Raw genomic sequence first — 16,910 nt, forward strand, 5'->3', positions numbered from 1 at the left:
ACGAAAATTACACCCGCTTATTACGTCATCTAAAAAGAAGTGAAAAACCGTTTCTGATGAGATCAACCTGCAGAGAGAACATTCTGTTTTTATAAAACAGTGTTTTGCAAGGTCTGTAACTAATAACAGTAGTCCCTGTTAATCCACTTCTAACGTGATGCAGAATCATAAAAAAGTATGAGCTTTAAGACTGTAACAAATTGTACTGCACTAGGAAAGAAATGAAAGCTTGATCGTGAATGTTTCATTACATGAACAGTAATTGTGTTTTCCCCTCTTCGTAATTCCCGAGGAATTAATGAAATTAACTGCCAATCTCACCTTCAAAGTTTAATGTTACGCTAAATCATCTTGTGCCCCACAGAAGTCAAAACCTTAAAAACCGAATACTTAGGTCCGTGAGGAGTTCTGTTTGACGGTCAAGGTGAGGCACACTGTTGGGTATTTTAGTGTGCGAGTACGTAAGCTAACGTGACAAAACGGTCAGTGCTCGATGCAATCAGTTTGTACGAACTTCCCACGAGAACGAAATTGCGTCGTATGTTGCAAGTCCGGATCAATAGGTGACAGACGTTGACAACCTTTTACGTAGATTTTTTGTGGAAAACCACAAATATCTAAAACGATTTCATCTTCTTGACTATTTAAAGCGTAGCACAACGCGCATTAAAAAGGTTGGAGTGATATCTCCATTATCCTCCACTGACATAATACCGAAAGAAAATACTATGGCTGCGACATTTCTGCGGAGGAAAGGCCATATTTAAGTCATGATTGATGTCGAAGGATGGGAGTGGGGCACAAGAGATGTCGGATTCCGAGACAGTTATTCCACAGCTACTGTAAATAACGAGTACTACCAGAGAAATTCTTATGCAAGATGAGGTGTTCGGAATGTCAACATATCGCCTTTCTATCTCGTGCCCTAAGTAAATATTTTCCCAAGTAGTCGACGTAGTTTTATTAAATTTTTTTATTTTACACGTTTAGTTTCGTAGGACCAAACTGAAGATAAAATTTTTATGGTCATGAAATGAGTCAGTGCATGAAATTAAAATTATATGAGTTAATAATAAATAAAACTTACACGATCCTGTGCAGACCTCAAGCTGCTGAGAATATACTAGCATAATCAGCAGTACAACACGGGAATCTGCTTAAGGAGTCAGCCGTGAAGAAATTCTTCATTTTCGACTTGAAAGCGCGATGATTAGTGCTAATATTTTTGTTTTAATTCTTGTGATAGCTGATTGAAAATGGATCCAGCAGAAAGCTGTAAGTCTTTGTGCACAAGAGTCATGCAAGTGCGGTATAAATGCAGAAAGGATTTGTGCCGAGTATTAACTGAGCAAAAGCTGATAATTTTGTCAACGCGCTCATATTATTAACAATAAACGGCATTCAAGGAAATGTGTATTGAGAGATGGACGTCAGCATTCGAAGGCTCCTGAACAGGGGTTGGCAAGAAGTTTGCAAAATTAGACCACATATCGGCCGGTGTGGCCGAGCGGTTCTAGGCGCTTCAGTCTGGAACCGCGCGACCGCTACGATCGCAGGTTCGAATCCTGCCTCGGGCATGGATGTGTGTGTTGTCCTTAGGTTAGTTAGGTTTAAGTGGTTCTAAGTTATAGGGTTCTGATGATCTCAGAAGTTAAGTCCCATAGTGCTCAGCCATTTGAACCATTTTTTAGACCACACATCACTCGAACTTCCCGTTTATGATACAAAAATACTCTTTCTCAGTGGGAAGAGCTACCCGAAAATATACATCCGTATGTCACAGGCGGGTAAAACTAAGATAATTTTCATGTCGGACCCTCACTTATTTCAGATACCACTAATGTGGACTCTGCAGAAAATTCTAATAAATGTTTTAATAACGTTCTTGGCGACTGAAAGCAGCAGGTGACCTCCACGCTGAAACAGTATCGGAAATATATAACGGTTCTAATGATTATTGTTGAACCAAAATTATCAAGGTCGATTTCCCACCCACGTTAGTAAATACGTTATGGCCTGATTAACGAGCATGCGCAAATGGACATCCTGTAAAGCACAAGACTGTAGGTTCGGCCAACACGCGAGTATTACAGAGGTACTTCGTGAACTCAAATGGGAATCGCTGGAGACAAGACGCGCTATTTTAGCCAAATACAATCACTCCATTTGCGAGTGGAACAGGAAAGGGATATATTAGTCGTGATACAGTATACGCACTGCCATGAACCGTACGGTGGCTTACGGAGTATATATGAGGACGTAGATGTAAGGTATGTGATGTACAACCCCAGACTGCATCCCCGTCCTGAGATATATTTACTCTGAAAAGTTCTACTGCAGTATGAAACGTGTTATGGCCAACATGTCCTCTGTCCTCTTTCTTAGACTGTATACATTAATGTGCCTGCAGCACCTAGTCTATTCACGCTATTGTTCAAAGGTATTGAGTTACAAGCAAAACATACACTCCTGGAAATTGAAATAAGAACACCGCGAATTCATTGTCCCAGGAAGGGGAAACTTTATTGACACATTCCTGGGGTCAGATACATCACATGATCACACTGACAGAACCACAGGCACATAGACACAGGCAACAGAGCATGCACAATGTCGGCACTAGTACAGTGTATATCCACCTTTCGCAGCAATGCAGGCTGCTATTCTCCCATGGAGACGATCGTAGAGATGCTGGATGTAGTCCTGTGGAACGGCTTGCCATGCCATTTCCACCTGGCGCCTCAGTTGGACCAGCGTTCGTGCTGGACGTGCAGACCGCGTGAGACGACGCTTCATCCAGTCCCAAACATGCTCAATGGGGGACAGATCCGGAGATCTTGCTGGCCAGGGTAGTTGACTTACACCTTCTAGAGCACGTCGGGTGGCACGGGATACATGCGGACGTGCATTGTCCTGTTGGAACAGCAAGTTCCCTTGCCGGTCTAGGAATGGTAGAACGATGGGTTCGATGACGGTTTGGATGTACCGTGCACTATTCAGTGTCCCCTCGACGATCACCAGTGGTGTACGGCCAGTGTAGGAGATCGCTCCCCACACCATGATGCCGGGTGTTGGCCCTGTGTGCCTCGGTCGTATGCAGTCCTGATTGTGGCGCTCACCTGCACGGCGCCAAACACGCATACGACCATCATTGGCACCAAGGCAGAAGCGACTCTCATCGCTGAAGACGACACGTCTCCATTCGTCCCTCCATTCACGCCTGTCGCGACACCACTGGAGGCGGGCTGCACGATGTTGGGGCGTGAGCGGAAGACGGCCTAACGGTGTGCGGGACCGTAGCCCAGCTTCATGGAGACGGTTGCGAATGGTCCTCGCCGATACCCCAGGAGCAACAGTGTCCCTAATTTGCTGGGAAGTGGCGGTGCGGTCCCCTACGGCACTGCGTAGGATCCTACGGTCTTGGCGTGCATCCGTGCGTCGCTGCGGTCCGGTCCCAGGTCGACGGGCACGTGCACCTTCCGCCGACCACTGGCGACAACATCGATGTACTGTGGAGACCTCACGCCCCACGTGTTGAGCAATTCGGCGGTACGTCCACCCGGCCTCCCGCATGCCCACTATACGCCCTCGCTCAAAGTCCGTCAACTGCACATACGGTTCACGTCCACGCTGTCGCGGCATGCTACCAGTGTTAAAGACTGCGATGGAGCTCCGTATGCCACGGCAAACTGGCTGACACTGACGGCGGCGGTGCACAAATGCTGCGCAGCTAGCGCCATTCGACGGCCAACACCGCGGTTCCTGGTGTGTCCGCTGTGCCGTGCGTGTGATCATTGCTTGTACAGCCCTCTCGCAGTGTCCGGAGCAAGTATGGTGGGTCTGACACACCGGTGTCAATGTGTTCTTTTTTCCATTTCCAGGAGTGTATTTCGAACAGTCTAATAACAGTGTGCCAACAACATGGACAATATGCAGCTACTAAAATTCTATTAAAATTAATTAATGAAGGCACAATCAGTTTATGTATTTATATTAAGTTTATCTCAAATCACAGTGAAGACGTGTTAGTGTTTTTTCCTCGTTATATTCCGTTGTATTATAAATGGAAACAAAGTCAGAACGTAAAATGCAGTTTTTATAATAATAGTTCAGTTATATTAAAGATTCAAATATAATCAAATTACGAAAAGAAAAATTGTTTTATATGCAAAGTACAGTTACATTAAAAATTTAAACAATCCAGCTATAAAGACCACATCGTACATGGAGCGCAAGGAGTTGTAGTCTACGAGCTTCGTCATCTGTCAGTGGCTTTATTTTACATAGACAACTAACCCTCAGTAAATAAATGCCATTGGCAACTTAAACAATGAAATGGACATTATTCGTATACTAAACGGCATCATAATTCCTGACGAGTTATGATTTAATCTGGGTATATAACCACATTATGGTGACCACAGTACTTCTGACAATCTAACATTTACATTCAGAGGCAGAGGTCGTGCTGAGTTGTCATACAGCAGTAGAACTTTTCACAAACATTAAGCATTGCACTTGTGTGATACACAACTGAATAAGTTTAGCAAGTACATATATGTACAATTATGTGACACTCTGCGCATAATACATGCATAATGTATGTCTGAATAATCTTTTATGAGGCGCAGTCTGTATTCATGGTATATATTTCATGTACAGTTTGTGCTGTTTTGATACCGTTGATAATCCGAAATCGATAGTCAAAAATTTAATAACTAGTGCAGCTGTGTATGGTATAATGCAATTCTTGTTGTTGTTGTTGTTGTTGTGGTCTTCAGTCCTGAGACTGGTTTGATGCAGCTCTCCATGCTACTCTATCCTGTGCAAGCTTCTTCATCTCCCAGCACCTACTGGAACCTACATCCTTCTGAATCTGCTTACTGTTTTCATCTCTTGGTCTCCCTCTACGATTTGTACCCTCCACGCTGCCCTCCAATGCTAAAATGGTGATCCCTTGATGCCTCAGAACATGTCCCACCAATCGATCCCTTCTTCTAGTCAAGTTGTGCCACAAAACTTCTCTTCTCCCCAATCCTATTCAATATCTCCTCATTAGTTATGTGATCTACCCATCTAATCTTCAGCATTCTTCTGTAGCACCACATTTCGAAAACTTCTATTCTCTTCTTGTCCAAATTATTTATCGTCCATGTTTCACTTCCATACATGGCTACACTCCATACAAATACTTTCAGAAACGAATTCCTGACACTTAAATCTATACTCGATGTTAACAAATTTCTCTTCTTGAGAAACGCTTTCCTTGCCATTGCCAGTCTACATTTTATATCCTCTCTACTTCGACCATCACCAGTTATTTTGCTCCCCAAATAGTAAAACTCCTTTACTACTTTAAGTGTCTCATTTCCTAATCTAATTCCCTCAGCATCACTCGACTTAATTCGACTACATTCCATTATCCTGGTTTTGCTTTTGTTGATGTTCATCTTATATCCTCCTTTCAAGACGCTATCCATTCAGTTCAACTGCTCTTCCAAGTCCTTTGCTGTCTCTGACAGAATTACAGCGTCATCGGCGAACCTCAAAGTTTTTTATTTCTTCTCCATGGATTTTAATACCTACTCCGAATTGTTCTTTTGTTTCCTTTACTGCTTGCTCAATATACATCTACATCTACATCTACATCTATACTCCGCGAGCCACCTTACGGTGTGTGGCGGAGGGTACTTATTGTACCACTATCTGATCCCCCCTTCCCTGTTCCATTCACGAATTGTGCGTGGGAAGAACGACTGCTTGTAAGTCTCCGTATTTGCTCTAATTTCTCGGATCTTTTCGTTGTGATCATTACGCGAGATATATGTGGGCGGTAGTAATATGTTGCCCATCTCTTTCCGGAATGTGCTCTCTCGTAATTTCGATAATAAACCTCTCCGTATTGCGTAACGCCTTTCTTGAAGTGTCCGCCACTGGAGCTTGTTCAGCATCTCCGTAACGCTCTCGCGCTGACTAAATGTCCCCATGACGAATCGCGCTGCTTTTCGCTGGATCATGTCTATCTCTTCTATTAATCCAACCTGGTAAGGGTCCCATACTGATGAGCAATACTCAAGAATCGGACGAACAAGCGTTTTGTAAGCTACTTCTTTCGTCGATGAGTCACATTTTCTTAGAATTCTTCCTATGAATCTCAACCTGGCGCCTGCTTTTCCCACTATTTGTTTTATGTGATCATTCCACTTCAGATCGCTCCGGATAGTAACTCCTAAGTATTTTACGGTCGTTACCGCTTCCAATGATTTACCACCTATGGCATAATCGTACTGGAATGGATTTCTGCCCCTATGTATGCGCATTATATTACATTTATCTACGTTTAGGGAAAGCTGCCAGCTGTCGCACCATGCATTAATCCTCTGCAGGTCCTCCTGGAGTACGTACGAGTCTTCTGATGTTGCTACTTTCTTGTAGACAACCGTGTCATCTGCAAATAGCCTCACGGAGCTACCGATGTTGTCAACTAAGTCATTTATGTATATTGTAAACAATAAAGGTCCTATCACGCTTCCCTGCGGTACTCCCGAAATTACCTCTACATCTGCAGATTTTGAACCGTTAAGAATGACATGTTGTGTTCTTTCTTCTAGGAAATCCTGAATCCAATCACAAACCTGGTCCGATATTCCGTAAGCTCGTATTTTTTTCACTAAACGTAAGTGCGGAACCGTATCAAATGCCTTCCTGAAGTCCAGGAATACGGCATCAATCTGCTCGCCAGTGTCTACGGCACTGTGAATTTCTTGGGCAAATAGGGCGAGCTGAGTTTCACATGATCTCTGTTTGCGGAATCCATGTTGGTTATGATGAAGGAGATTTGTATTATCTAAGAACGTCATAATACGAGAACACAAAACATGATCCATTATTCTACAACAGATTGACGTAAGCGAAATAGGCCTATAATTATTCGCATCTGATTTATGACCCTTCTTGAAAATGGGAACGACCTGCGCTTTCTTCCAGTCGCTAGGTACTTTACGTTCTTCCAGCGATCTACGATAAATTGCTGATAGAAAGGGGGCAAGTTCTTTAGCATAATCACTGTAGAATCTTAAGGGTATCTCGTCTGGTCCGGATGCTTTTCCGCTACTAAGTGATAGCAGTTGTTTTTCAATTCCGATATCGTTTATTTCAATATTTTCCATTTTAGCGTCCGTGCGACGGCTGAAGTCAGGGACCGTGTTACGATTTTCCGCAGTGAAACAGTTTCGGAACACTGAATTCAGTATTTCTGCCTTTCTTCGGTCGTCCTCTGTTTCGGTGCCATCGTGGTCAACGAGTGACTGAATAGGGGATTTAGATCCGCTTACCGATTTTACATATGACCAAAACTTTTTAGGGTTCTTGTTTAGATTGTTTGCCAATGTTTTATGTTCGAATTCGTTGAATGCTTCTCTCATTGCTCTCTTTACGCTCTTTTTCGCTTCGTTCAGCTTTTCCTTATCAGCTATGATTCGACTACTCTTAAGCCTATGATGAAGCTTTCTTTGTTTCCGTAGTACCTTTCGTACATGATTGTTATACCACGGTGGATCTTTCCCCTCGCTTTGGACCTTAGTCGGTACGAATTTATCTAAGGCGTACTGGACGATGTTTCTGAATTTTTTCCATTTTTGTTCCACATCCTCTTCCTCAGAAATGAACGTTTGATGGTGGTCACTCAGATATTCTGCGATTTGTGGCCTATCACTCTTGTTAAGCAAATATATTTTCCTTCCTTTCTTGGCATTTCTTATTACACTTGTAGTCATTGATGCAACCACTGACTTATGATCACTGATACCCTCTTCTACATTCACGGAGTCGAAAAGTTCCGGTCTATTTGTTGCTATGAGGTCTAAAACGTTAGCTTCACGAGTTGGTTCTCTAACTATCTGCTCGAAGTAATTCTCGGACAAGGCAGTCAGGATAATGTCACAAGAGTCTCTGTCCCTGGCTCCAGTTCTGATTGTGTGACTATCCCATTCTATACCTGGTAGATTGAAGTCTCCCCCTATTACAATAGTATGATCACGAAACTTCTTCACGACGTTCTGCAGGTTCTCTCTGAGGCGCTCAACTACTACGGTTGCTGATGCAGGTGGTCTATAGAAGCATCCGACTATCATATCTGACCCACCTTTGATACTTAACTTAACCCAGATAATTTCACATTCGCATTCGCTAATAACTTCACTGGATATTATTGAATTCTTTACTGCTATAAATACTCCTCCACCATTGGCGTTTATCCTATCCTTGCGGTATATATTCCATTCTGTGTCTAGGATTTCGTTACTGTTCACTTCCGGTTTTAACCAACTTTCCGTTCCTAATACTATATGCGCACTATTTCCTTCAATAAGAGATACTAATTCAGGAACCTTGCCCTGGATACTCCTGCAGTTTACCAATATTACGTTAACTTTTCCTGTTTTTGGTCTCTGAGGACGGACGTTCTTTATCAACGATGATAATGTCCTCTCTGGTAAGCCGTCAGGTATTTTATCGTTTCGCCCAAGGGGGGGTCCCTCTAACCTAAAAAACCCCCGTGTGCACGCCACACGTACTCTGCTACCCTACAGATTGAATAACATCGGGGAGAGGCTACAACCCTGTCTCACTCCCTTCCCAACCACTGCTTCCCTTTCACGCCCCTCAACTCTTGTAATTGCCATTTGGTTTCTGTACAAATTGTAAATAGCCTTTCGTTCCCTGTATTTCATCCCTGCCACCTTCAGAATCTGAAAGAGAGTATTCCAGTCAACATTGTCAAAAGCTTTCTCTAAGTCTACAAATTCTAGAAACGTAGGTTTGCCTTTCCTTAATCTAGCTTCCAAGATCAGTCGTAGGGTCAGTATTGCCTCACGTTTTCCAACATTTCTACGGAATCCAAACTGATCTTCCCCGAGGTCGGCTTCTACCAGTTTTTCAATTCGTCTGTAAAGAATTCGCGTTAGTATTTTGCAGCCGTGACTTATTAAACTGATGGTTCGGTAATTTTCACACCTGTCAACACTTGCTTTCTTTGGGATTGGAATTATTATATTCTTCTTGAATTCTGAGGGTATTTCGCCTGTCTCATACATCTTGCTCACCAGGTCGTATCTAGACGTATTAGGGGTCCCATATCACTCCAACTGCACACGCCCCACACCAGTACAGAGCCTCCACCAGCTTGAACAGTCCCCTGCTGACATGCAGGGTCCATGGATTCATGAGGTTCTCTCCATACGTGCATCCGCTCGATACAATTTGAAACGAGACTCGTCGGACCAGACAACATGTTTCCAGTCATCAACCGCCCAATTTCGGCGTTGACTGGCCGCAGGCGAGGTGTAACGCTTTGTAACGTGCAGTCATCAAGGATGCACGAATGGGCGTCCGGCTCCGAAAGCCCATATCGACGATGTCTCTTTGAATGGTTCGCATGTTGACACTTTTTGATGGCGCAGCATTGAAATCTGCAGCAATTTGCGGAAGGTTTGCACTCCTGTCGCGTTGAACGATTCACTTCAGTCGTCATTGGTCCCGTTCTTGCAGGATCTTTTTCCGGCCACAGCGATGTCGGAGATTTGATGTTTTACAGGATTCATCACATTCACGGTACACTCGTGAAATGGTCGTACGAGAAAATCCTCACTTCATCGCTACTTCGGAGATGCTATGCCCCGTGGCTCGTGCACCAACTATAACAACACGTTCAAACTCACTTAAATCTTGGTAACCTGCCACTGTAGCGGCAGTAACCGGTCTAACAACTGCGCCAGACACTTGTTGTCTTATGTAGGCGTTGCCAACCTCAGCGCTATATTCTGCCTGTTTACGTATTTGAATGTGCATGCCTATACCAGTTTGTTTGGCGCTTCGGTGAATTACCCGTGCAGTTTGTCAGTCACAAAACACGTTTTTAATGTTGATTGTTTGTATGAAAATGTACCAGCACCGTTGAAATTCAACAGTGGCAGGTTCGTGGCCCAAAGAGACTGCAGTTTATCGTACTCCGACATTGCTGGTCCCGTGATCGAGATCCCACTAGCATCTTGCGAATATGGAATCTATGGGTTCAGAATGGAGGAACCCAGTGCTTTGCAGGGGCTCAGCGGTACCACGCTTCGAGTCTCACGGGCTCCTCAGATGGCAAGCGTCTTCAACGCTTGCCTAAAACTCACCTACTTCCCCTCAGCGTGGAAAACTGCTAAGGTAATCACGCTCCCCAAACCTAACAAAAACCTTCTCCTACCCGAAAGTTACAAACCAATTTCCTTACTCACTGGCATGAGTAAAATCCTTGAGCTGCTAATACTCACATCCTTCCAGAAATTCCTTACTGACAACAACATCCTGTTGCCTGAACAGTTTGGATTCCGCGCTGAGCACTCCACAGTCCAACAATGCCTGCGCTTGGTAGAGCACGCTTGTCTGGCCAGGGCAAAGAGAGAATCCACAGGAGCAGTATTCCTAGACATAGAGAAAGCATTCGACCGCGTCTGGCACGATGGCCTAATATTCAAACTAGATCACATAGGGTGCCCAGAACATATCATAAAGATCATTGACTCATTTCTTGCGGAGCGTCACTTCTTCGTAGGAAATGGGACAGGATCGAGCCAAATGCGACCAATTGCGGCCGGAGTTCCGCAAGGTTCGGTTTTAGGTCCCGTCCTATACTCCATTTACACGAACGAGATACCGAAGCAGGTCGGCGAAGAGATAGCTCTCTACGCCGATGACACTGCCATCTAAAGGAGTAGCCGCAACCTTGACTTCATACGACGAAAGCTGCAAGCCCACCTCGACTCCATAACGCAGTGGTGCAATTTATGGAAAATTAAAATCAATCCGAGTAAAACCCAAGCCATATACTTCACAACCAGGCTAAAACTCCCAGTCCAACAACTGACCATTGGTGGTCGGGACCTAGCATGGCGAAATTGTATTACCTACCTCGGGATGGAGATCGACAACCGCCTCACATGGAGACAACACATAAAGAAAGCGGCAAACAAGGGGTGCGCGCCCCTGTGCCAACTATACCCTCTTCTGAAGGGTGAAGGACTCACCTTTAAATGCAAAATGCTTCTCTGGCGCCAACTCATGCTTCCGGTCATCTTGTATGGTTCGGAAGTGTGGTCAATGGTGTCAGATACCTCACTTTCAAGACTACAACGGCTACAAAATAAAACCTTCCGTGTAATCACAGGTGCTGACAGATACGTCCGCAACACACAAATCAGAGATTTCTTAGAACACCCCACCATCTGTTCCCTCATAAAGGAAAAATCTGCCAAACTTTATGAGAGAACACAAACATCGCCCCATCACCTCATTCGAAATTTAGGCTGCGAACATCCAGACCTTCAGCATAAGAGACCTATACTAACCCTTACGCGCCACTTTAGGGACATTTAAAACACACAAACAAACACACAAAACAAACATATACTCAAAAACATGCACACAAACCAAACCACCATCTTCATGAACCCCCTAGCGCAAACCTAGAAGTCAGACGGGCACAGCCCAGTGGTACTTCATTACAAGAGTGCAAACAGAAGGCCTGTCCTCAGAGAGCGGCACGCCACCGAGCGACGGCCACAGTGGCTGAAGGACTCTGGTGCAGAGCTGAAGCCTCACGGAATACCTTACGCGTAGCCGTGTGTTGTGCTGAAGCTGATTACACTCGATGCCCTGTCGTATTAGGGCCCTTCTCGCTGCCAGAGGTGACAGACGCGTGTAATAAATTTCACACGTCATATACCTCTTGGTTGCCAATAATCTTAATGATGTATTCCTACTGGTGTACTGTAAACGTAAAATAAATAAGATTTCGTTTTTGGTTATCGCTCCTGGTGTTTTTTTAATGGCCAACAGTACAGTACACAGCCATTCAACACACTGTGGATCAGGCCATCCAGCGTGGTGTGCAGAATCCGTGTCCGTTGCTGGACAAATGGTCTCTGGAGAACAGCAATGGCGTGTGGTGGCGGTGTTAGCGTTGCGTTCATTTTTCGTAATGTAGTGCAAGCATTTTCGAATAGGTGTGAGTCTCGGCAGCTAGATGAACACTCTGTCCGTGTCACGTCTTCATGTTCCAGACACTTGTACCCGAGCATCAGCCCAGCCATGTATGGTCGGTCCGGTACCAGACGCAACACATTTCCATACTCACCACAATAAAGTCGCATACATTGTTGGACGATGTCATTTATGTAGACAGTAGCCGCTACAATACTGATAGGAGATGTGTAGAATAACGCATGTGCTCCTAACACGATGTAACCCCAGATTATAGGATTGACGTTGTCATGTCTTTCCAGTACCAGAGGTGCCAATAGGGTTGCAAATAGAATTGCTGACTACCAGAACTACACAGGGCAAGGTTACGGTTCTACTGGTGAGATGCAGAACGTGACTGAAGTTGCCGAAATTCCCACTGGCTGTTTTGTCTCCACAACCTTGAACAACAGTAGGGCACCACTGAACTCCCAGACCGCTTCTGGCTTTCTGTTGTCAGCTTCAGGTGTGGCAGTTATCCAGTCGCACATAACGTCATCCAGCACCTTCCCACCGCACTTCTTTTTTTCCCACTTTGCGTTATCACGTCGGTCTTCTGAGTGATTAGGTGCTGGCCGCTGAGATTTCGTCTGCGGCGCCAGCCGCTGCACCAGAGAGTAGCACACACGAAGTCATAAATTACTCGTAGAATCAATTCCAGTTTCCTTCTTTTCCTAAAATATTTGCGCTCTGTTTCCTCCAGTACCATGGAAGTTATTCCCTTATGAAATAACACATACCCTGTCATCTAGTTCCTTCTTCTAGTTAGTGTGTTCCAATAATATCTTCCCTCCCTGATAATGTGGAGAACCCCTCATTTCTTATCATTTCTCTTAATTTTCAGCGTAGTTCTGTTACTCCATGTCTCAATCGTATCAGTTCTCTTCTTTTCTTATTTTCCCGTAGTGTATAATTCATTTCAAGATATACATTCTTAGTAATTTCTTTCTCGATCAAGATCTGCCTTCAGTGTTGGTAGACGTCTTGTGGTATGGATTGCTTTCTTTTCCTACGCTACTGCGCATCTTATGACATGGCTTCGCTCGTCATGCGTTATTTTCTGCAAGCAATGTCAATAGGAACCGCGATTATGAGGGCCGTCTATGTATAGCACGTTCATTGACATGTGGCGAAGTTCAGCAGCCCAATGGGAATTAATTATAATTCTACTTGGGAAGCTGATCATAGGCACTGAGTAAGAATCAAAATGTCACCAAAAAGCATGCAGTAACAAATTCTATGAGTTTCAAGTCTGCAGGTCGAAAAGGCCACTCACTACGCTAAACAGTTAGTCGTCAAGGTTGATCTTCTACGATACCAGTGGAATGCTGTCGTCCTGTAGGAGGAAATCATCGGGTAGGGTATTCCACAGGTCATATTCACGATAATCGTTACGATGTAGAATATATCAACTGAAAAGAAATTGTGCGCATTTCCGAAATGTATTTTTTCTATGACTACGTATGGGCCATCTTACCTCATTGGCTAGGTATCTCTCTTCATCTTTAAGATTTACTCTGACGAATATGAGCTGTCGAAGAACGAAAGAACTATAACCTACATCTAATGACACAGCTCTTCGGGTTTTATATTTTTCGAAGTCAACATTTCCTGCTTTACCAACAAGCACAAGCGAAAGCACTTCCTTCGAACAACTAATCTACCAAAACATTAGCTGTTTTTCGAAGTTATGAATGCAGATACACACATGCGTAAAACTCACAATTACATGAAACAAATTGTGATTTGACTGTGAAATTTTGCAGATTTGTGTTCACAGTTGCATTAAATTTTGTAAAATTCATGTTTGAAAGACAAATGATGGTCTATTCAACTGTGCGATATAGCAGATGTTTCGATAGGCGTATATGTAGACATCTGACAGTGTGAACCCACAGCAGTCTTCGTTAGTCTCTCGTTTCTCGGAAAATTTCTACTTGTTTTCATTAGTCGTGGCAGCGTGTTAGGATACCACGAAGCTATCCATCACTTGTCCATTCTGAACACCTGCAGTTCTTCTGATCCAAATACATGATCAGATAAAGTCTTTGCCGGCGTACGTGACATTTGTTTCGTTAACTGATACATTGTTTCAGGAACGAAAATAAACGAGTACGATATGTATTCCTGCTGACTGCAAATCAACTGAGTCACGCACGAACTGGTCCGCTCGTAATTATCCGGGAATTCGTTGTCCCCGACGCTGACGATTACTCATGACTAGAGCGATTTCATAACAGACAGCTAACATACGTATACCTATGGAGATTATTCAACAACTAACTACGAATTAGGACTGCCGATACAAGGAAGAAATAACACTATTCTGAACGCGAAACAAACCCAGTGGCTATTCACGAAAGACGCAGGCGCGAAGTCGTGAGCTGTTATCGCGTCTTGACTTGAAAGATGTTGTCTGAAGTACTTGTTGAGAAATATTAGAATTTCGATAAAACATCAGACTTGATTTATAAATGAAATCAGATTTAACTGTTGGACTCGTAATAAAATTCCGCCTTGAGTGGTGAAGAGGACGCCTTGTGAGCTTACTCCAATATTCCGAGCATCGACCAGTTTCTATCTACCAAGCAGCAGAAATCACATTCCTCTGCAGAGTGAAATATTTCAGTTTCACGTCAAACCCCTGGTCTTTTTATTTAATCCCTTGTTACACCAGCTCGACTAGTTTTCGTTTCTACATTCCGAAACAGATTTTAGCAATAAAGCTTACTTGTTCCTCTTCGTGGAAAGAGTGACTTTACAGGTATAGCGGACTAGGAGTAGATGTTTTGTTATAAATCACCTTCACGGTTACTCGTTTTTGTTAAATCACTGTGCGCCGTCCCATGTATTTGTTTACAATAACCTGCTAGGAATTAATTCTAGAACGCAAGACGAAGATATTTAGAGACCATGAATATTTATTAACTGGCCTCTTACCAACGGCTTCGTCTGCGTGCGCGTACGGCACATATATTTCACACATCTTCTATTCCCTCTCTTCGACCACCTCCTCCACCTTTCTCTTTCCATCTCTTTCTTCCCACATCTCTTTGCCCAACTCGTCCTACCACGTCACCCTGTACATCTCCCTCTCGCCCCCTCTCTTTGTCCATCTACTGCTTCTCACTCTCCCTGTACATCTCCTCCTTCTCTCTTTCTAGTTAACCATTCCCTGCTCCCCCTCTCTCCGTCCATCTCCCCCCCCCCCACTCTCTGTGTCCATCTCCACCCCCCACTGTCTTTCCGCCCATCTACTTCTCTCTACCCTCTCTCTGTTCATCTCATCCTCCTACCTCTTTCTGTACATCTCCTTCCTTCCCCTTCCTGCCAGTCAATCTCCTCCTCTCACCCCAACCCTCTGCTCAGCAGTGGGCATCTGCACGTATACCCCACAGAGCACTTTCCGACATTACCCACACAAAATTCCAGTGATGCTGGGCAGCCTAAATGTCAGGTGCTACCAACCCATTTTGACCCTCTGCAGCACGGCCCTGGGAGCCATGTTGTACTTACAGCCACAGTACATTTTTTCACACAGTAACTAGCAAGTTGGTTGAAATCTTAGGAGTGGTTTTGGAGAATATGGGGGATGTACATACATACACACATACATACACTACTGGCCATTAAAATTGCTACACCAAGAAGAAATGTAGATGATAAACGGGTATTCATTGGACAAATATATTACACTAGAACTGACATGTGACTACATTTTCATGCTCTTTGGGTGCATAGATCCTGAGAAATCCGTACCCAGAACAACCACCTCTGGCCGAAATAACGGCCTTGATACGCTTTGCCATTGAGTCAAACAGAGCTTGGCTGGCGTGTACAGGTACTGCTGCCCATGCAGCTTCAACACGATACCACAGTTCATCAAGAGTAGTGTCTGGCGTATTGTGACAAGCCAATTGCTCGTCCACCATTGACCAGACTTTTCAGTTGGTGAGAGATCTGGAGAATGGGCTGGCCAGGGCAGCAGTCGAACATTTTCTGTATCCAGAAAGGCCCGTACAGGACCTGCAACATGCGGTCGGGCATTATCCTGCTGAAATGTATGGTTTCTCATCTATCGAATGAAGGGTAGAGCCACGGGTCGTAACACATCTGAAATGTAACGTCCACTGTTCAAAGTGCCGTCAATGCAAACAAGAGGTGACCGAGACGTTTAACCAATGACACCCCATACCATCACGCAGGGTGATACGCCAGTATGGCGATGACGAATACACACTTCCAACGTGTGTTCACCGCGATGTCGCCAAACACGAATGCGAGCATCCGAAAAACGACGTTTTGCCATTCGTGCGCCCAGGTTCGTCGTCGAGTACACTATCGCAGGCGCTCCTGTCTGTGATGCAGCGTCGAGGGTAACCGCAACCACGGTCTCCGAGCTGATAATCAATGCTGCTGCAAACGTCGTCGAACTGTTCGTGCAGATGGTTGTTGTCTTGCAAACGTCTCCATCTGTTGACTCAGGGATCGAGACGTGGCTGCACGATCCGTTACAGGCAGGCGGATAAGATGCCCATCATGTCGACTGCTAGTGATACGAAGCCGTTGGGATCCAGCACGGCCTTCCGTATTATCCTCCTGAACACACCGATTCCATATTCTGCTAACAGTCATTGGATCTCGACCAACGCAAGCAGCAGTGTCGCGATACGATAAACCGCAATCGCGATAGGCTACAATCCGACCTTTATCAAAGTCGGAAACGTGATGGTGCGCATTTCTCCTCCTTACACGAGGCATAACAACAACGTTTCACCAGGCAACGCCGGTCAACTGCTGTTTGTGTACGAGGAATCGGTTGGAAACTTTCCTCATGTCAGCACGTTGTA

The 16,910-nt window shown here is 44.5% G+C and overlaps 1 protein-coding gene across 1 annotated transcript in view; it reads left to right on the forward strand.

The window, feature by feature from the left end:
• Positions 1-16,910, forward strand: part of LOC124613832 (titin homolog) — a 1,109,199-nt gene that overhangs the window by 214,159 nt on the left and 878,130 nt on the right. The window lies entirely within an intron of this gene.

Source organism: Schistocerca americana, chromosome 4 (assembly GCF_021461395.2).
Source record: "Schistocerca americana isolate TAMUIC-IGC-003095 chromosome 4, iqSchAmer2.1, whole genome shotgun sequence".
NCBI lineage: Eukaryota > Metazoa > Arthropoda > Insecta > Orthoptera > Acrididae > Schistocerca > Schistocerca americana.